Source organism: Balaenoptera physalus, assembly GCF_965194825.1.
Source record: "Balaenoptera physalus genome assembly, chromosome: 1".
NCBI lineage: Eukaryota > Metazoa > Chordata > Mammalia > Artiodactyla > Balaenopteridae > Balaenoptera > Balaenoptera physalus.
The window spans coordinates 11,837,480-11,852,269 of NC_138882.1; the positions used below are offsets into that span (position 1 = coordinate 11,837,480).

General features: G+C 34.7%; 2 long non-coding RNA genes across 2 annotated transcripts in view; both read left to right on the plus strand.

Moving 5' to 3' along the window:
- Positions 1-14,790, plus strand: part of LOC309644748 — a 486,851-nt gene that overhangs the window by 346,778 nt on the left and 125,283 nt on the right. The window lies entirely within an intron of this gene.
- LOC309644739 overlaps positions 1-14,790 on the plus strand; it is a 114,924-nt gene that overhangs the window by 19,986 nt on the left and 80,148 nt on the right. The window lies entirely within an intron of this gene.

Consider the following 14,790-nt stretch of genomic DNA (forward strand, 5'->3'; position numbering starts at 1 on the left):
TACAGAACAAATCGCCGGCCACAGGCATTAGTTTCTGCAAAAATCCCCCTGTCAATAATGTGATTTCATGATGATCTGGTATTGGTCTGGGGTCTCTGACTTTTGGAAACTGGGAAAGTGTTATCACCCAACCATTTTTCCCTACTCTGCTCTTACCTAAAGCTTTATGGCACTTCAAAAGCATAGCACATGTCTTTATGTTTTGTCACTGTCTTTCTTGTTTATTTATGACTATTTTATAAAGTGTCTTTACATTTACTTAATTTTCCACTTTAGTCTTCCCATTTTTTCCCAGATTTTTATTTATTTTTTCCATATTTAAAGCATTTTTTTATTGGAGTATAGTTGATTTACAATGTTGTGTTAGTGTCAGGTGTACAGCAAAATGAATCAGTTATACCTATACATATATCCACTCTTTATTTCAGTAAGTGTTATTGGTGCCTGCTATGAACTTCTCTGATACTTTTGATTTGACAAAAGCCACAAATTTTCTTAACTACTTCACCCATAAAACCTTCCTATATGTTTGTCTTTCTTTCCCTTTTTTATTATTTTTAAAAAATTTTTTGTTTTGTATTGGAGTATAGTTGATTTACAATGTTGTGTTAGTTTTAGGTGTACAGCAAAGTGATTCAGTTATACATATACATAAAAGATAAATAAAATTGATAAACCTTTAGCCAGACTCATGAAGAAAAAAAAGGAGAGGGCTGAAATCAATAAAATTAGAAATGAAAAAGGAGAAGTTACAACTGACACCACAGAAATACAAAGGATCGTAAGAGATTACTACAAATAACTATATGCCAATAAAATGGACAACCTAGAAGAAATGGACAAATTCTTAGAAAGGTACAATCTCCCAAGGCTGATCCAGGAAGAGATAGAAAATATGAACTGACCAATCCCAAGTACTGAAATTGAAACTGTGTTTTAAAAACTCCCAACAAACAAAAGTCCTGGACCAGATGGCTTCACAGGAGAATTCTATCAAACCTTTAGAGAAGAGTTAACACCTATCCTCCTGAAATGCTTCCAAAAAGTTGCAGAGGAAGGAACACTCCCAAACTCATTCTGTGAGGCCACCATGACCTTGATACCAAAACCAGACAAAGATACCACAAAAAAAGAAAATTACAGGCAAATATCACTGATGAACATAGATGCAAAAATCCTCAACAAAATACTAGCAAACTGAATCCAACAATACATTAAAATGATCATACTCCTCTGTGTTCACCTATGCCCTCTGACTTGCCTGGGCATGAATTGTCCTCCAGGGCTCTCAACCAAATTCTTCCACTCAAGCATGAAGAAAAGAGAACAAAGTGGCTCAGGAGAATGCATGTAACTCAAGTGGGAGCCTTCTGTGCTGACAAATGGAGCACAAACTTCAGTTACTTTTCCTTTATATCTATCAATAAACTTGTGGCAAGGAGAATTAATTATTTTGTCTTAGAACTAAAGAACCTGGTTAAAATAATAATAATAAAAATCCCTCCCAAAATCTGACATTCCAAAGTTCAACCCTCTAACATTTAGGTTTTGTTCATTCTGGCACTTATTAATGTGCTACTCTGGCCTGATCTAAATATCTTACCCAGTGATTTTCAGATGACCTTTAAGGAGTGGATCTGTGTATGCTGGAAAATAATAGCAGAAATATTTTTTTTCACTCCTATTCAAGCTTCAAGGAAAATTAACTATAATACAGGAAGAAAAATACCTGACATTGTAGAAATGAAGCGTTCCATTGCAAGAAGCCTGCAGGTATGTGATTTGACCTAGTAAGAATTCCTGAACTGAGTCTGTGCATTGTGTAGGCACACAGAGAAAAGAGCTCAGGGCTGACAGTGTCTCAGGAGACAAACTTAGATTTCCCTTTATTCTTTGGAAGGCAGATATGACTTTTTTGTAACAGACAAAAAATATGTTTTACAAATTTGTTTGTAAAATATATAGGACAATGTGTAATAGTTTGAAATAAAAACATAATGAGTTATTTATCCCATTCTCATAAAAGTTAAAGAAACATTAAAAACAGTAACACATTAGAACCTTTCTCAGTCATATTTGTTTTGTTTGAGATAATCTAGTTCTAAAAGAGATTTTTTTTCTCTAATCCTTCTTTCATTGGGATTTGAAAATGTTTTGGGTCTTCAACTGGAGAAAGTGAAGCATTAATTGTGACTGAATATGTGAGTTATACAAGCATTATATCTCCTGAACATCGTCAGATGCTTATGAGTTCTTCTTAGTCTAGGTCATTTGGGCCAGACACCGGCTTCTTTCATGCACTTACAGTGTAACTCTAATCTATGTGTTTATCTGTCTAAACTGCATACTTTTACCGAAAATAATTTAAAGTTACAGTTGTAACTTTAGGGAACATTTGATATGACGAAAATTGTTCATTTCAATAGAAAAGAGGAAAAGAACATCACAAACATCCAATGATGTTAATGCAGTTCATTTTCTTGATTAGTCTGAGGAAGCTTCTAAAAGAAGTCCCTTCCTTAAAAGACCCCTTAGCCAACTGCAATAAAAATGTAAAGTCTTTACATCTATCCCTCTTTTAAATTATGCCAAATCACAACTTGAAAATAATGGCCTCATCCCCCTGTTACTCATCATCTGCCCTATGCTATTCCTCTGAATTCTGCTCCATTTCACCCAAGGCAACACATAGAAGCTCTTAAATATAAGACATAATATTAAATATATTCAACTCTGAAAGGGTTTTTAACAACAGACATCTTACACAGAGCCAAAAGAGCAAAATACATTGGAAAAATATTTGTGCATCATAAAAGATAGGGTTTGGTCCTATGGGTATCATTTAAGGAGAGCTCCTAATTCAATAAGGAAAAGTTTTCCTTTTCCTTTAGTTAAAATATTGCTTTAGTTATATATTGCTGTATAGAAAATTACCCCAAAACTTAATGTTCTAACAAAACATTTAGTTTCTCAGGGTGTAGTGGCTCAAAAATTCAGGAGCATCTTAGAAATATAGTTCTGGCTGAGAATCCCTCACTTGGTTTCAGGTGGAATGTTGGTAGGGGCTGAAGAGTCTGCTTCCAAGATGTTGCACTCAGTGGCTTTTGGCAGAAGGCCTCAGATCCGCACCAGTTATTAGCAGGCACCTCAGTCGCTTGCTAACTGAGCCTATCCATAGGCTAATTGACTGTCTTCAGGACATGACAGCTAACCTCCCCAGAGTAAGCAATCCCAGATAGAGGAAGCCCCAGTACTTTTTGTCACCTAGTTTCTGAAGTAGAACATCAGCACTTCCACATTACTGTATTTTTCTGAAGTCAGACACTGAAGTCAGTCATACTGAAGATGAGGGGAATTAAGACTCCGCCTTTTGACGCTAGGAACGTCAAGGACACTGTGGATATAGTTTAAAACTATCAGGGGACTTCCCTGGTGGTGCAGTGGTTAAGGATCCGCCTGCCAATGCAGGGGACATGGGTTCGAGCCCTGGTCTGGGAAGATCCCACATGCCACAGAGCAACTAAGCCCGTGTGCCACAACTACTGAGCCTGCATTCTAGAGCCTGCGAACCACAACTACTGAACCCATGAGCCACAGCTACTGAAGCCTGCACACCTAGAGCCCATGCTCCACAACAAAGAGAAGCCATCGCGATGAGAAGCCCATGCACCACAATGAAGAGTAGCCCCCTCTCACCGCAACTAGAGAAAGCCCACGCGCGGCAACGAAGACCAAACACAGCCAAAAATAAATAAGTTAATTAATTTTTTTTAAAAAAAACAAAAAACTACCAGATAACTGATTCATAGTCCTGGTAGCACAGGTATTGATATACCCAGAGTAATATAGAAGAAAGAGAAGGACGTAACCCGGAAGCTCTCTTCCAACCCATTCCAATCAGTTTTGTTTCTCCTCCGTCTTGATCTTTTATTCTGTTGTCTCTTTTCTAAGCTTTTTCAATCCAAAGAAGTTCTTAATGATTTTTACTGCAGTTTTATATACATATAGTTCCTTCTTTCCTTGGTGGTATTTCTAAGTCTTGGTTTAGGAATGGTTGCCAGAAATCCATGTTTATTAACTGTCTTATGTGGAATTGCATTCATTTCTCTCTTATAAACATACAAAAGTAGTGATACAACTCAATATATTCTTCTTTGTATTATAAATATTTATGACGCTTATCTTCCCTATTATTTCTCCAAATTTTGGATCTGTGAGATTTCCTTTAATAGAGTAGATTTTCAATGACTTTTTCTTGTTGAATAATATTTCCTTAAAACAAATATAGTAGATGTTCCATTAATATTTCTTGAATAATAGTAATATTTATCCAATGAGCAATTTATCATTTTCTAACCAAGGCTTAATAAATTATTAATATCTTAGCTGCAATGAGTCAGTGTTATAATACTTGAAAAGTCATATATATCTTACTTTTCTATTGTTTAAAGATGTCTCTCAATAATGGGTGTTTCCAGATCACTTGTTTTACATTTTTGTCTCTGCTGTGACTAATTTCAGCATATTCAATATACAGAACAACATTTCTCCAGCTTATACAGTTGGAAGAAAATTAAAATGGAAATTTATGGGTTCATTTTATGTTTAGAACAGATTTAAATGCTCAATAGGAAGCATATTTAGTATTTTATTTCTCATATCTTACATCCTCCAGGTTTTTGATACTACATCCAAATTGTGACACCACTATGTAACTCAATTGTCATTTCTTTTGCAGTAAAGTTCATGAACTGAGTACTAGTAAAGCATTTCCTTTCTAGTACACACTCAAGAAGTCTACAAGAAGTATTCCAAAGTTCTGCTTGGTAATAATATTTTATTGTCATTTTTAATGCCAAGTTCATGTACATTTTTTACTACATTGCTAAATTATATATTCCAGTTCAGTCAGAGGTTTAAACATTATATATTCCAGATTGCAATTCACACTGTGCTGCAAACAGCATTATGCCTAGTGCAGCTGTCACAATGGAAGTATTATAAAGTGTTGTACACATATAAAATGTAAACTTAAGCTCTGAAAAATTCACAGAAATTAAGGATGAGCGAGGAGAAAGTTTTACTATAATGTAGTATTTATATATATTTCTGATAGACTAATATATATTTAGAGAGATTTTATATGTATTCGTCAGCCTAGTGCATGCTTTATTCATTCATATATTAAATACCAACCATTGACTACATACTCTTAAATTTGGGGCATACAGCAGTGAATAAAATAGTCAAATTCTTCCCCACATGCTGCTTTATATGCTAGTAGAAGGAGACAGACCTTAAATAAATAAACATGTAAATATATAACATGTCAAATACTGATAAATTCTATGAAGGATAATAAAATTGAGCAAGAATGATAGGGATTTCAGGAAATGGGATGGGGAAAGTTTCTTATTTTACCTGTGATAGGTTGGGAGGCTCTCTCTTATGATGGCATTTTTGAGCAAAGACATGAAGAACTGAGGATTTGAGCTAAGCAGGTATCTGTAGAAAGAATGTTCCAGGTAGAAGTAACAGCAGGTATGCACTCCCTGAGGTGGGAGCGGATATATCGTGTCCTTGAGGACCAGTGTGGAAGGTAGTGTGGCCGAGGCCAACTGAGTAAAGGGAAGGCAGTAAAAGATGCACCTAGAGAGGTAGCACTGGGTCAGTATTACAGAGGACTTTGTGGGCTATTGTAAGGTCATTTAATTGTTTTACAGATTTATACTTTACAAAAGTTTCAGATTAACAGAACAATTGAGAAGATAATAGAGTTCCCATATAACTATCCCTCAATTTCCATTCTTATTAATCTCTACGTTAGTATAGTACATTTATTACAATTGTTGAACAGATATTCATACATTATTCTTAACTAAAGCCTATAGTTTATTCAGGTTTTTTTTCAGTTTTTACCTAATATCCTTATTTGTTTATTTGTTTCAGGATTCCACTCAGGAGACCACATTACATTTAGTTGTCTTGTCTCCTTAGATTTCTGTTGTCTATGTGAGTTTCTCAGACTTATTTTCTTTGTTTTTCCAGCTGTATTGAGATATAATTGACATATAGCATTGTGTTAAGGTGTACAACATGATGATTTGACACATGTATATATTATGAAGCGATTACCACGATAATGTTAATTAACACATCCTTCACCCCACATAATTACCTTTTTTGTTGTGGTGGTGAGAACATTTAAGATAATTCACTTAGCAACTTTCAAGTATACAGTAGAGTATTGTTAACTATGGTCGCCATGCTGTACATTAGATCCCCTGAACTTATTCATCTTATAACTAGAAGTTTGTATCCTTTGACAACATCTCAGACATCTCTCAGACATTTTTGATGACGCTGAGAGTTTTGAGGACTATTGGTCATGAATTTTGTAGCATATATCTCTATTGAAATTTGTCTGATGTTTTGCTCATGATTAGACTGTAGTTATGTGCTTTGGGGAGGGGGGCAGGAGAAGTAAAGTACCATTTTCATTGCATCATTAAAGGGAACATAGTATCAACATGATTAATGCCTGTTGTTGTTGATCTTGATCACCTGACCTAGGGAGTGCTTGTCAGGATTTTCTACTGTAAAGTTACTCTTATCCGCTTTTTCTTTCCATACTGTACTCAGGAAGGAAATCACTGTGCATCTCACAGGGAGGAACTTTTGCTTTCCCTCCTTGATGATGGAGAGTCTACATAAATCATTTGGAATTCTTCTGCATGGAAGATTTGTCTCTTCTCTCTCATTTATTTGCTTATTTGTAGAATCATTTATTTATATCAGTATGGACTCATGATATGTATATTATACTTTGGATTACAATCCAGTACTACATTAATTTATTTTCTTACTCTGTTTCATTATTGACAATTTGATGCTCTTTGACTTGGCTCTTGTGCCTCTTTGACGTGCTTCTATCAGTGTTGGTATTTTTTTTTTTGAAGTACTTTTTAGCATTTCCTTATTTTCTGGCACTGCAATGTGCTTCAGTTTCATCTTGTATATTTCTGGACACAGTCCTAGAATCAACCATTTATCTGAGGAGCTCTGGTTCATTTTATTCAAAAATAATATTTGAAAACAAGATCTGGATGCTAAATTGTACAAGTCCTACTGAAGTGTCTTTTCTTTTATACCCTCTCAGCAAACTTACCAAAGAAATATATGTGTTTATACTAATCCATATATATTTACATTAAAAATATCTGTAATAACCTGTATCTATATTAAGCTAATTGTCTGATGTTTCCAACTCTAATTTATGTCTTCCTGATGTCCCCAACATCAGTCCACTATCACAGGAATCATTCTAGCCTCCTACCCTTGATTTTATGTAAATTTCTACTCCAACAAATAAACCGGGTTCCTCTTTGCTATCCTTTTATTTGCGATCCTTTTAATTTATTTGCTGTCCTTTATTTTTTTTAATTGACTTCTCTTTTTTTTTTTAATTTAATTTATTTATTTATGGCTGTGTTGGGTCTTCGTTTCTGTGCAAGGGCTTTCTCTAGTTGTGGCAAGTGGGGGCCACTCTTCATCGCGGTGCGCAGGCCTCTCACTATCGCGGTCTCTCCTGTTGCGGAGCACAAGCTCCAGACGCGCAGGCTCAGTAGTTGTGGCTCACGGGCCTAGTTGCTCCGCAGCATGTGGGATCTTCCCCGACCAGGGCTCGAACCCGTGTGCCCTGCATTGGCAGGCAGATTCTCAACCACTGCACCACCAGGGAAGCCCTATTTGCTATCGTTTTAACTCGTTTTTCAATTCCAGTACAGTAGAAATACTGGAATTTTTAACCAGTACCCCAGTGGGAAGAACTTTATCAGCTAGAATGCAATGCTTTTGGGAAGCCCATTTTACTTCAGTCTTACATATGCCCCTTATTTCCAGAGTTACTTAGTTCATCGCCCCCCCGCCCCCCACCCTTTCACTGAGGTCGTTTCATACGTTTGTAAATAGAGTGACGTGCTGTTGTCACAGTCCACGTTGCTTCCTGGGATCCCTCAACTTCCTACATAATTTTTTTATTTGTGAACCTTCAGGTTCATTCCATGCAGTAAACTCTATGCATTTTAACAAACACAATCCCATATTTTCACCATTACAATATCCTACAGAATGGTTTAACTCCCCTGAAAATCTCCTGTTTTTCCCTTATTTATCCCTGTCTTCCTTTCCCCACACTCCAAGCAATCACTGTCTCTATAGTTTTGCCTTTTCTAGAATATCATATAATTGGAATCATATAATATGTAGCCTTTTCTGACTAGCATTTCACTTAACAACATGGATTTGTGGCTTGATCACGCATTTCCTTTTATTGCTGGTTACTAATTCCATTGTATGGATTTATTGTTGTCTATCTATTCATCTATTGAAACTTATTTTGGTAGTTTCCAGTTTTTTGACAATTATGAATAAAGCTGTTAAATATATCAACCAAGTGTGAAGGAACTGACATCTTAATATTGAATCCTTCAATCCATGAACATGAAACATCTCTTCATTTATTTATTCTTTGATTTCTTTAATCAAAGTTTTGTAGTTTTCCGCCTATGGACATTTCTATTCGATTTATACCTAAATATTTCATCTTGGTGTTATTATAAACAGTGTTTTGTTTTTAATATCAAATCCCAATTACCATTGCTGGATAAGAGAGAAATTGACTTTTGTTTATTATCTTGTATTGTATGCAGTGACCTTGCTGTTTTTTAGTTCCAGGATGCTTTTTTCTTTTGATTATTTGATTTTTGATTATTTGGGATTTTCTTCCTAGACAATCATGTCATCTGCAAATAAAGACAGTTTTATTTCTCCCTTTCCATCTGTATACTTTTTCTTTCTTTTTGTCTTATTGCACTAACTAGGACTTTCAGTATGAGATATAATAGGAGAGATTAGAGGTGATATTTTTACCTTTAGTCTATCAATACACTGGATTACATCAATTGATTTTAAAGGTTAAAGCAGTCTTGGGTACATGGAATAAATTCCACTTCATCATGGTATATCATTTTTTTAATATGTTGTTGGATTTGATTTGCTGATATTCTACTAAGGATTCTTTAATCTATGTTCACGAGAGATACTGGTCTGTAGTTTTCCTTTTTAAAATATATTTATCTGGTTTTGATATTAGAGTAATGCTGGCCCATTAAAATGAGTTAGGAAGAGTTCCCTCTGCTTTTGTTTTCTGGAAGAGATTGTAAAGTATTAGTTTGATTTCTTCCTTAAATTTTTGGTAGAATTCAATAGCGAAAGTATTTGGATCAGACACTTACTTTTTTTGGCAAGTTACTAAATATTGAATTAATCTATAGTAGTATTGTACTTAATCATTTTATCTATTTCTCCTGTGTGAGTTTTGGTTGTTGTGTTTTTAAAGGAATTGGCCAATTCATCTAAGTCATCAAATCTATGGACAAAGAAAGTGTTATAGACTGAATTGTGTCCTGCTTAAAATTCATATGTTGAACTCCAAATCCCTAGTACCTCAAAATGTAAACTTATCTGGAGATAAGGTCTTTAAATAGGTGGTTAAGTTAAAATGAAGTCTTTAGGGTGGGTCCTAATCCTATATGACTGGTGTTCTTATTAGAGGAAAGAAAATATGGACCTACAAGGAGATACCAGTGATACATTTTAAGAAAAGACCATGCGAGGACACTGTGAAAAGGTGGCCATGTGCAAGCCAGGGAGAGAAGCCTCAGAAGAGACCAAATCTGCCAACATCTTGGCTAAGTCTAAGTCTAACCTTAGACTTCTAGCCTCCAGAACTATGAGAAAATATATCTGTTGTTAAGCCACCCAATCTGTGGTATTTTGTTATGATAGCTCTAGCAGACTAACACAGAAAGGTTTACAAAATTTATTAGTCTTTTAATGTTCATGGGATCAATAGTGATGATCATACTAGTCCCCATTCAGCCTCTAGCAATTCATCAAAATTAAATTTAACTGTTCTTATCAATGATCCTCCCGTGGCTTCAGCTCCAAGTAACCTGATCTCAGCTGTGACTTTCTGTGTTTCTCTGTCTCTCTAGAGATTTTAAGGTGGTGGTTTGTCCTGCAACTTCATTTCTATGATGAGTCCACTAAGAGTCACCAACTTTTAGTTTGTTCTGTATTTTCTTGTTGAAAGGTTAAGAGTCATGATTTCCAGACTCTTTACATGTTGGAGCTGAAACTGAAACATTAATTTATTTACGCAGTGGACTGAAATTTCTGTATTAGTTCTAACAGGTTTTTTGGTGGAGTCTTTAGAGTTTTCTATATATAATAACATGTCATCTGCGAACAGAGACATTTTTAATTATTCCTTTGTGATTTTGATGCTTTTTTTCTTTTCTTGACTACTTACTCTGGTAATGATTTCCAGTTCTGTGTTGAATACAAGTGGTAATAGTGGGCATCATTGTCTTGTTCCTGATCTTAGAGGAATAACTTTCAGCTTTTCACCATAGAGTATGATGTTAGCTGTGGGTCTGTCATATATGGCTTTTATTATGTGGAAGTAGATTTATTTATATCCAATTTGATAAGAATTTTATCATAATATTAGTAGGTATGAATTTCAAATGATACCTGTAGGGTGTTTGCATTTTTCAGTTATGATCATCTGCATGGAAACAGATTGGGTTGTAGAAAAGGAGTTGTACATATTAGCACTTAATAGATAGTAATTGTATTAATGAATATATTACTGAGTGAATAAAATAATTGGTTGTGATATATTAAATTATATTTTGAATTTATTACTCAATTTTCTTTGATTAGTCACTTTATAATGTGATTTATAAGACTATTTGAAAAAATATTTACCATGGAAATTTTTGAATAGCTTTCAACAAAATTTTCTTACACTGCAGAAATATGTGTCAACAAAGATGAACTAAGTTTCTGATTATTAAACCCTTATTATGTATTTCTGACTCTATTTTCCTCCCTCTACCCAAAGTAAACCACAGTTTCCCTTTAGTTTTCCATTTTGTTACTAATTTTAACCTTAGGGACTTCTAGTTATATGAATTTTCTGGAAATTAATTAATCTAAGAAAATATCAAAGTGCCATATTTCATATAGTAGTACTGAATCTACTACTCCTGAAGATTTTCCTTCAACAAGAAATTTTAAGCTCTCTAAAATATCAGATTCTTATTTTAAACAAATACATATATAAATATTTATTTTAGTTTTTCCAGTAACTAAAGTGATACATCAGTGGCATCTCCTTTTTTTGTTTCTAGTAACTTTTATTTAACTAAAAAATATACATTTGATAAAAACTATAAAACAAGCATGTGTTAGATTGCCCTTTGAATCTAAGCTATCAAGTTTATGGTTGTCGACATGCTTGTAGTATCCCCTTTTTACCTTTGTAATGTTTTGGGATCAGTTACATTCCTCCCTTCATTCCCAATGTGGATCACTTATGTCTCCTCTCTTTTTTTCTTCATTAGATTGACTAAAGGCTTAATAATTTATTTATATTTTAAAGGACTAGCTTTGATTTCCTAGCTTTGTCTTTAGTTTGGTTGTTTTTTCAAATTTCATTTATTTCTACTCTGATTATTCACATTTTTATTTTTGTCTGCTTATGTTTGATTTGTTCCCCCCTCCCTTTTTTTAAATGGAAGAAAGACTGATTTGATATTTGAAAATCCATCAGTTTATATCACCATATTAAAAGTAAATAAATAAGAAAAACCAAGATAGAATTTGGAAAAGTAGAACGACTATAATAATTCAGAGACAGCAAGTAATAGTATAGATCTTATTCACTTTCACATTTAAGAGTGAACTAAAAATGCAAAAACATCAAGAATATCAAAGTATGAATTTTTTTAAGTGAGAACATCTGTGTTTCAGAGTTTAGAATCATTTTGCTTTAAAGTGAGATTCATAAATAGTACAGGAGACTTCCAGCAAGATAAGAGAGTAAATATGATGACAGAACCTCTTATTCACAAATATTTGATTTTTCATTAATTTCAAAAATGGAAATGTTAATGTATTCCTAGGATAAGTAGAGAGAGAAGATAATTTCCAAAGATAAAATATCCTAATATTAATTTAAATTTCTAAATATATGTAAAAGTTATTAATAATAAAAATTAAAATATAATTAATAAATACATATAAGGATAAATTTAACAAATTATGTTAAAAACTTTACTAAATTAAGAAAATTTTGTTGAAAGCTATTCAAAAATTCTGAAATAAATGGACAGATATACCACTGCTAGTAAACGTGAGCCTCAATGAATATATAAATTATTTCCAGACATTCAATAGCTTCATTATATTTCTTAAAAATCCCCAAGTTTCATGGAAAGTTGTGATCTGATTTCAAAATACCTATGAATGAACAATGTCATGAATAGCCAATAGATGAAATAGAAGTTAATGTGGCAGGATTAGGCCGCTCAGATATCAAGAATTATTATAAACCTTTTAAATTAAGATAAATCTGTAAATAAATGAACAGAAATTATGAAGTTAGGAACCTTAATTTAGGACGAATATATTGCATATAAGATGAAACAAATGTTGCCAGGGCAATTGTTTATTCATATGGAAACAAAAATTAAATAGGACTTCTAACAGTTTTCTGTATATTAAAATTATATGGTCCAGATGGATTAAAGCCAACCGTGGAAAGCAAAATTTTTAAATTTTAAATTTTGCATAGAATACATTAAAGTCTCAATGCAGGAAATGGTTTCTCAAATAAAACATTAATAATGTAACTATGAAGAGTAATTTTGAAAGATTCAATGAAGATATTTTTGAAGTGACTGTATATAAAAGGACTGTTATCTCCTTCAAATGGGGTGGCAATATTTGGGACATATATAACAGACAGATATTATCTATCTATCTATCTATCTAAATCTATCTCTATCTAAAGAACTAGAAAGTGTTAAGGGAAAAAGCATGAACCTCTCAGAAAATGCATAGAATCTGTGGACGGTTATTGATGGAGGAGGAAACATTAGTGGATCAGAGTGCTCATCCTCTATGGTAGAAACTGCCGATTTTGGACCCATTTCTCCCCTATGTCAGTTCTCCCCTCTGTACTATCCGTAATGGCAAACACTAGGTCAGAGCCTCAGAAGAATCATGAACATTCATCTGAAAGCCCCAGCCATTCTTTTCTTTTTTTTTTTTTTTTAATTTATTTATTTATTTTTTTATATATTTTTTTTTTTGGCTGTGTTGGGTCTTCGTTTCCGTGCGAGGGCTTTTCTCTAGCCGTGGCAAGCGGGGGCCACTCTTCATCACGGTGCGCGGGCCTCTCACTATCATGGCCTCTCTTGTTGCGGAGCACAGGCTCCAGATGCGCAGGCTCAGTAGTTGTGGCTCACGGGCACAGTTGCTCCGCAGCATGTGGGATCTTCCCAGACCAGGGCTCGAACCCGTGTCCCCTGCATTGGCAGGCAGATTCTCAACCACTGCGCCACCAGGGAAGCCCCCCAGCCATTCTTGTATCATGCACAGTCATGAGACTGAGGCATCCTGACAGAGATGTGAGTGGAAGTAACATGTTCAAATTATGGGTCAACTCCTTGAAATAGAGGCTCCCTATCTTTTTTACTTTTATTCCTTTCCCTCAAACTGAAATTCAGATGGCATGCTGGAGATCAGCCTTCAGCTAAGGCTGAGAGAAAGCCCTAACAAATGATAAGGTCACAAGGTAAAAAGAGCCTGGATCCATGTATGACCTCAGGAAACAAACCAACCTTCTTTCCATGGGCTAGGCACCTATCAAGTTTCGGCAGAAGGCATTAATGCCTAGCTTGTTTGAGCCATTGGATACTTTTGTTATAGCACTGTACTGTAATTAATAATCAGAATCGGAAGTGAACTGAAAGATTTTGGCACATTTTATGCTGTCAGGAGAAATCACTTTCACTGAAATAACAGGGGAGCTAGACAAGATACCTACAAAGCCCGCAAATAAAAGTCTCAATATTGATATTTCTTTTCAATTCCTACCTGCTTTAACAAGGTAGTACAAACCAGATTAACAAACCAGGGCAGAGAAGGAGGGAATACCACTCTACTAAACAGGCTTTCTTTGTCGGCAGCTGCAATCTAAATTAACTGAGAATCCACTAACATGGAGTCTTGCAGGGTTATAAAAGCCAGCTGCTTCTGTCCACTGAGCAGCTGTTGATAAGATTATGGAGGCTACACATCAATGTGCTTGGACATAAAGTGGTAACCAGCCCAGCTGCAAGATCAGATTATGTATGTTGTCTGTTCACTCATCCTATTATTTCACATGGCCTTGAGGTAGCTGCCATTAAAATGAGTATAGATGTCAGTAAATAATAGTCATCCAGGCTTAAGAACTAGTCTGGGTAGATGTCTGATTGTACTGTAATTTCTTTCACAAGGAATTGAATGGAAGCAAATAAATCAGAAACCTCCTGAGTTTTTGAGGAAACTGGCCCAGAAAAACTTTAGCTTCAAAGCCTGTGATTGGGACTTCCCTGGTGGTCCCCTTCGCCTTCCAATGCAGGGGGTGTGGGTTCAATCTCTGGTTGGGGAGCTAAGATCCCACATGCCTCAAGGCCAAAAAACCAAAACATAAAACAGAAACATTATTGTAACAAATTCAATAAAAGATTTTAAAAATGGTCCATATCAAAAAAAAAAGGAAAAAAAAGCCTGTGATTGTTCAGGCAAACCTAACTCTGAAAACCTGAACTAATAGAGGGTTGGCTATTAAAATTCTGCCACACCAAGGAACGTGTAGTCTCCACTGAT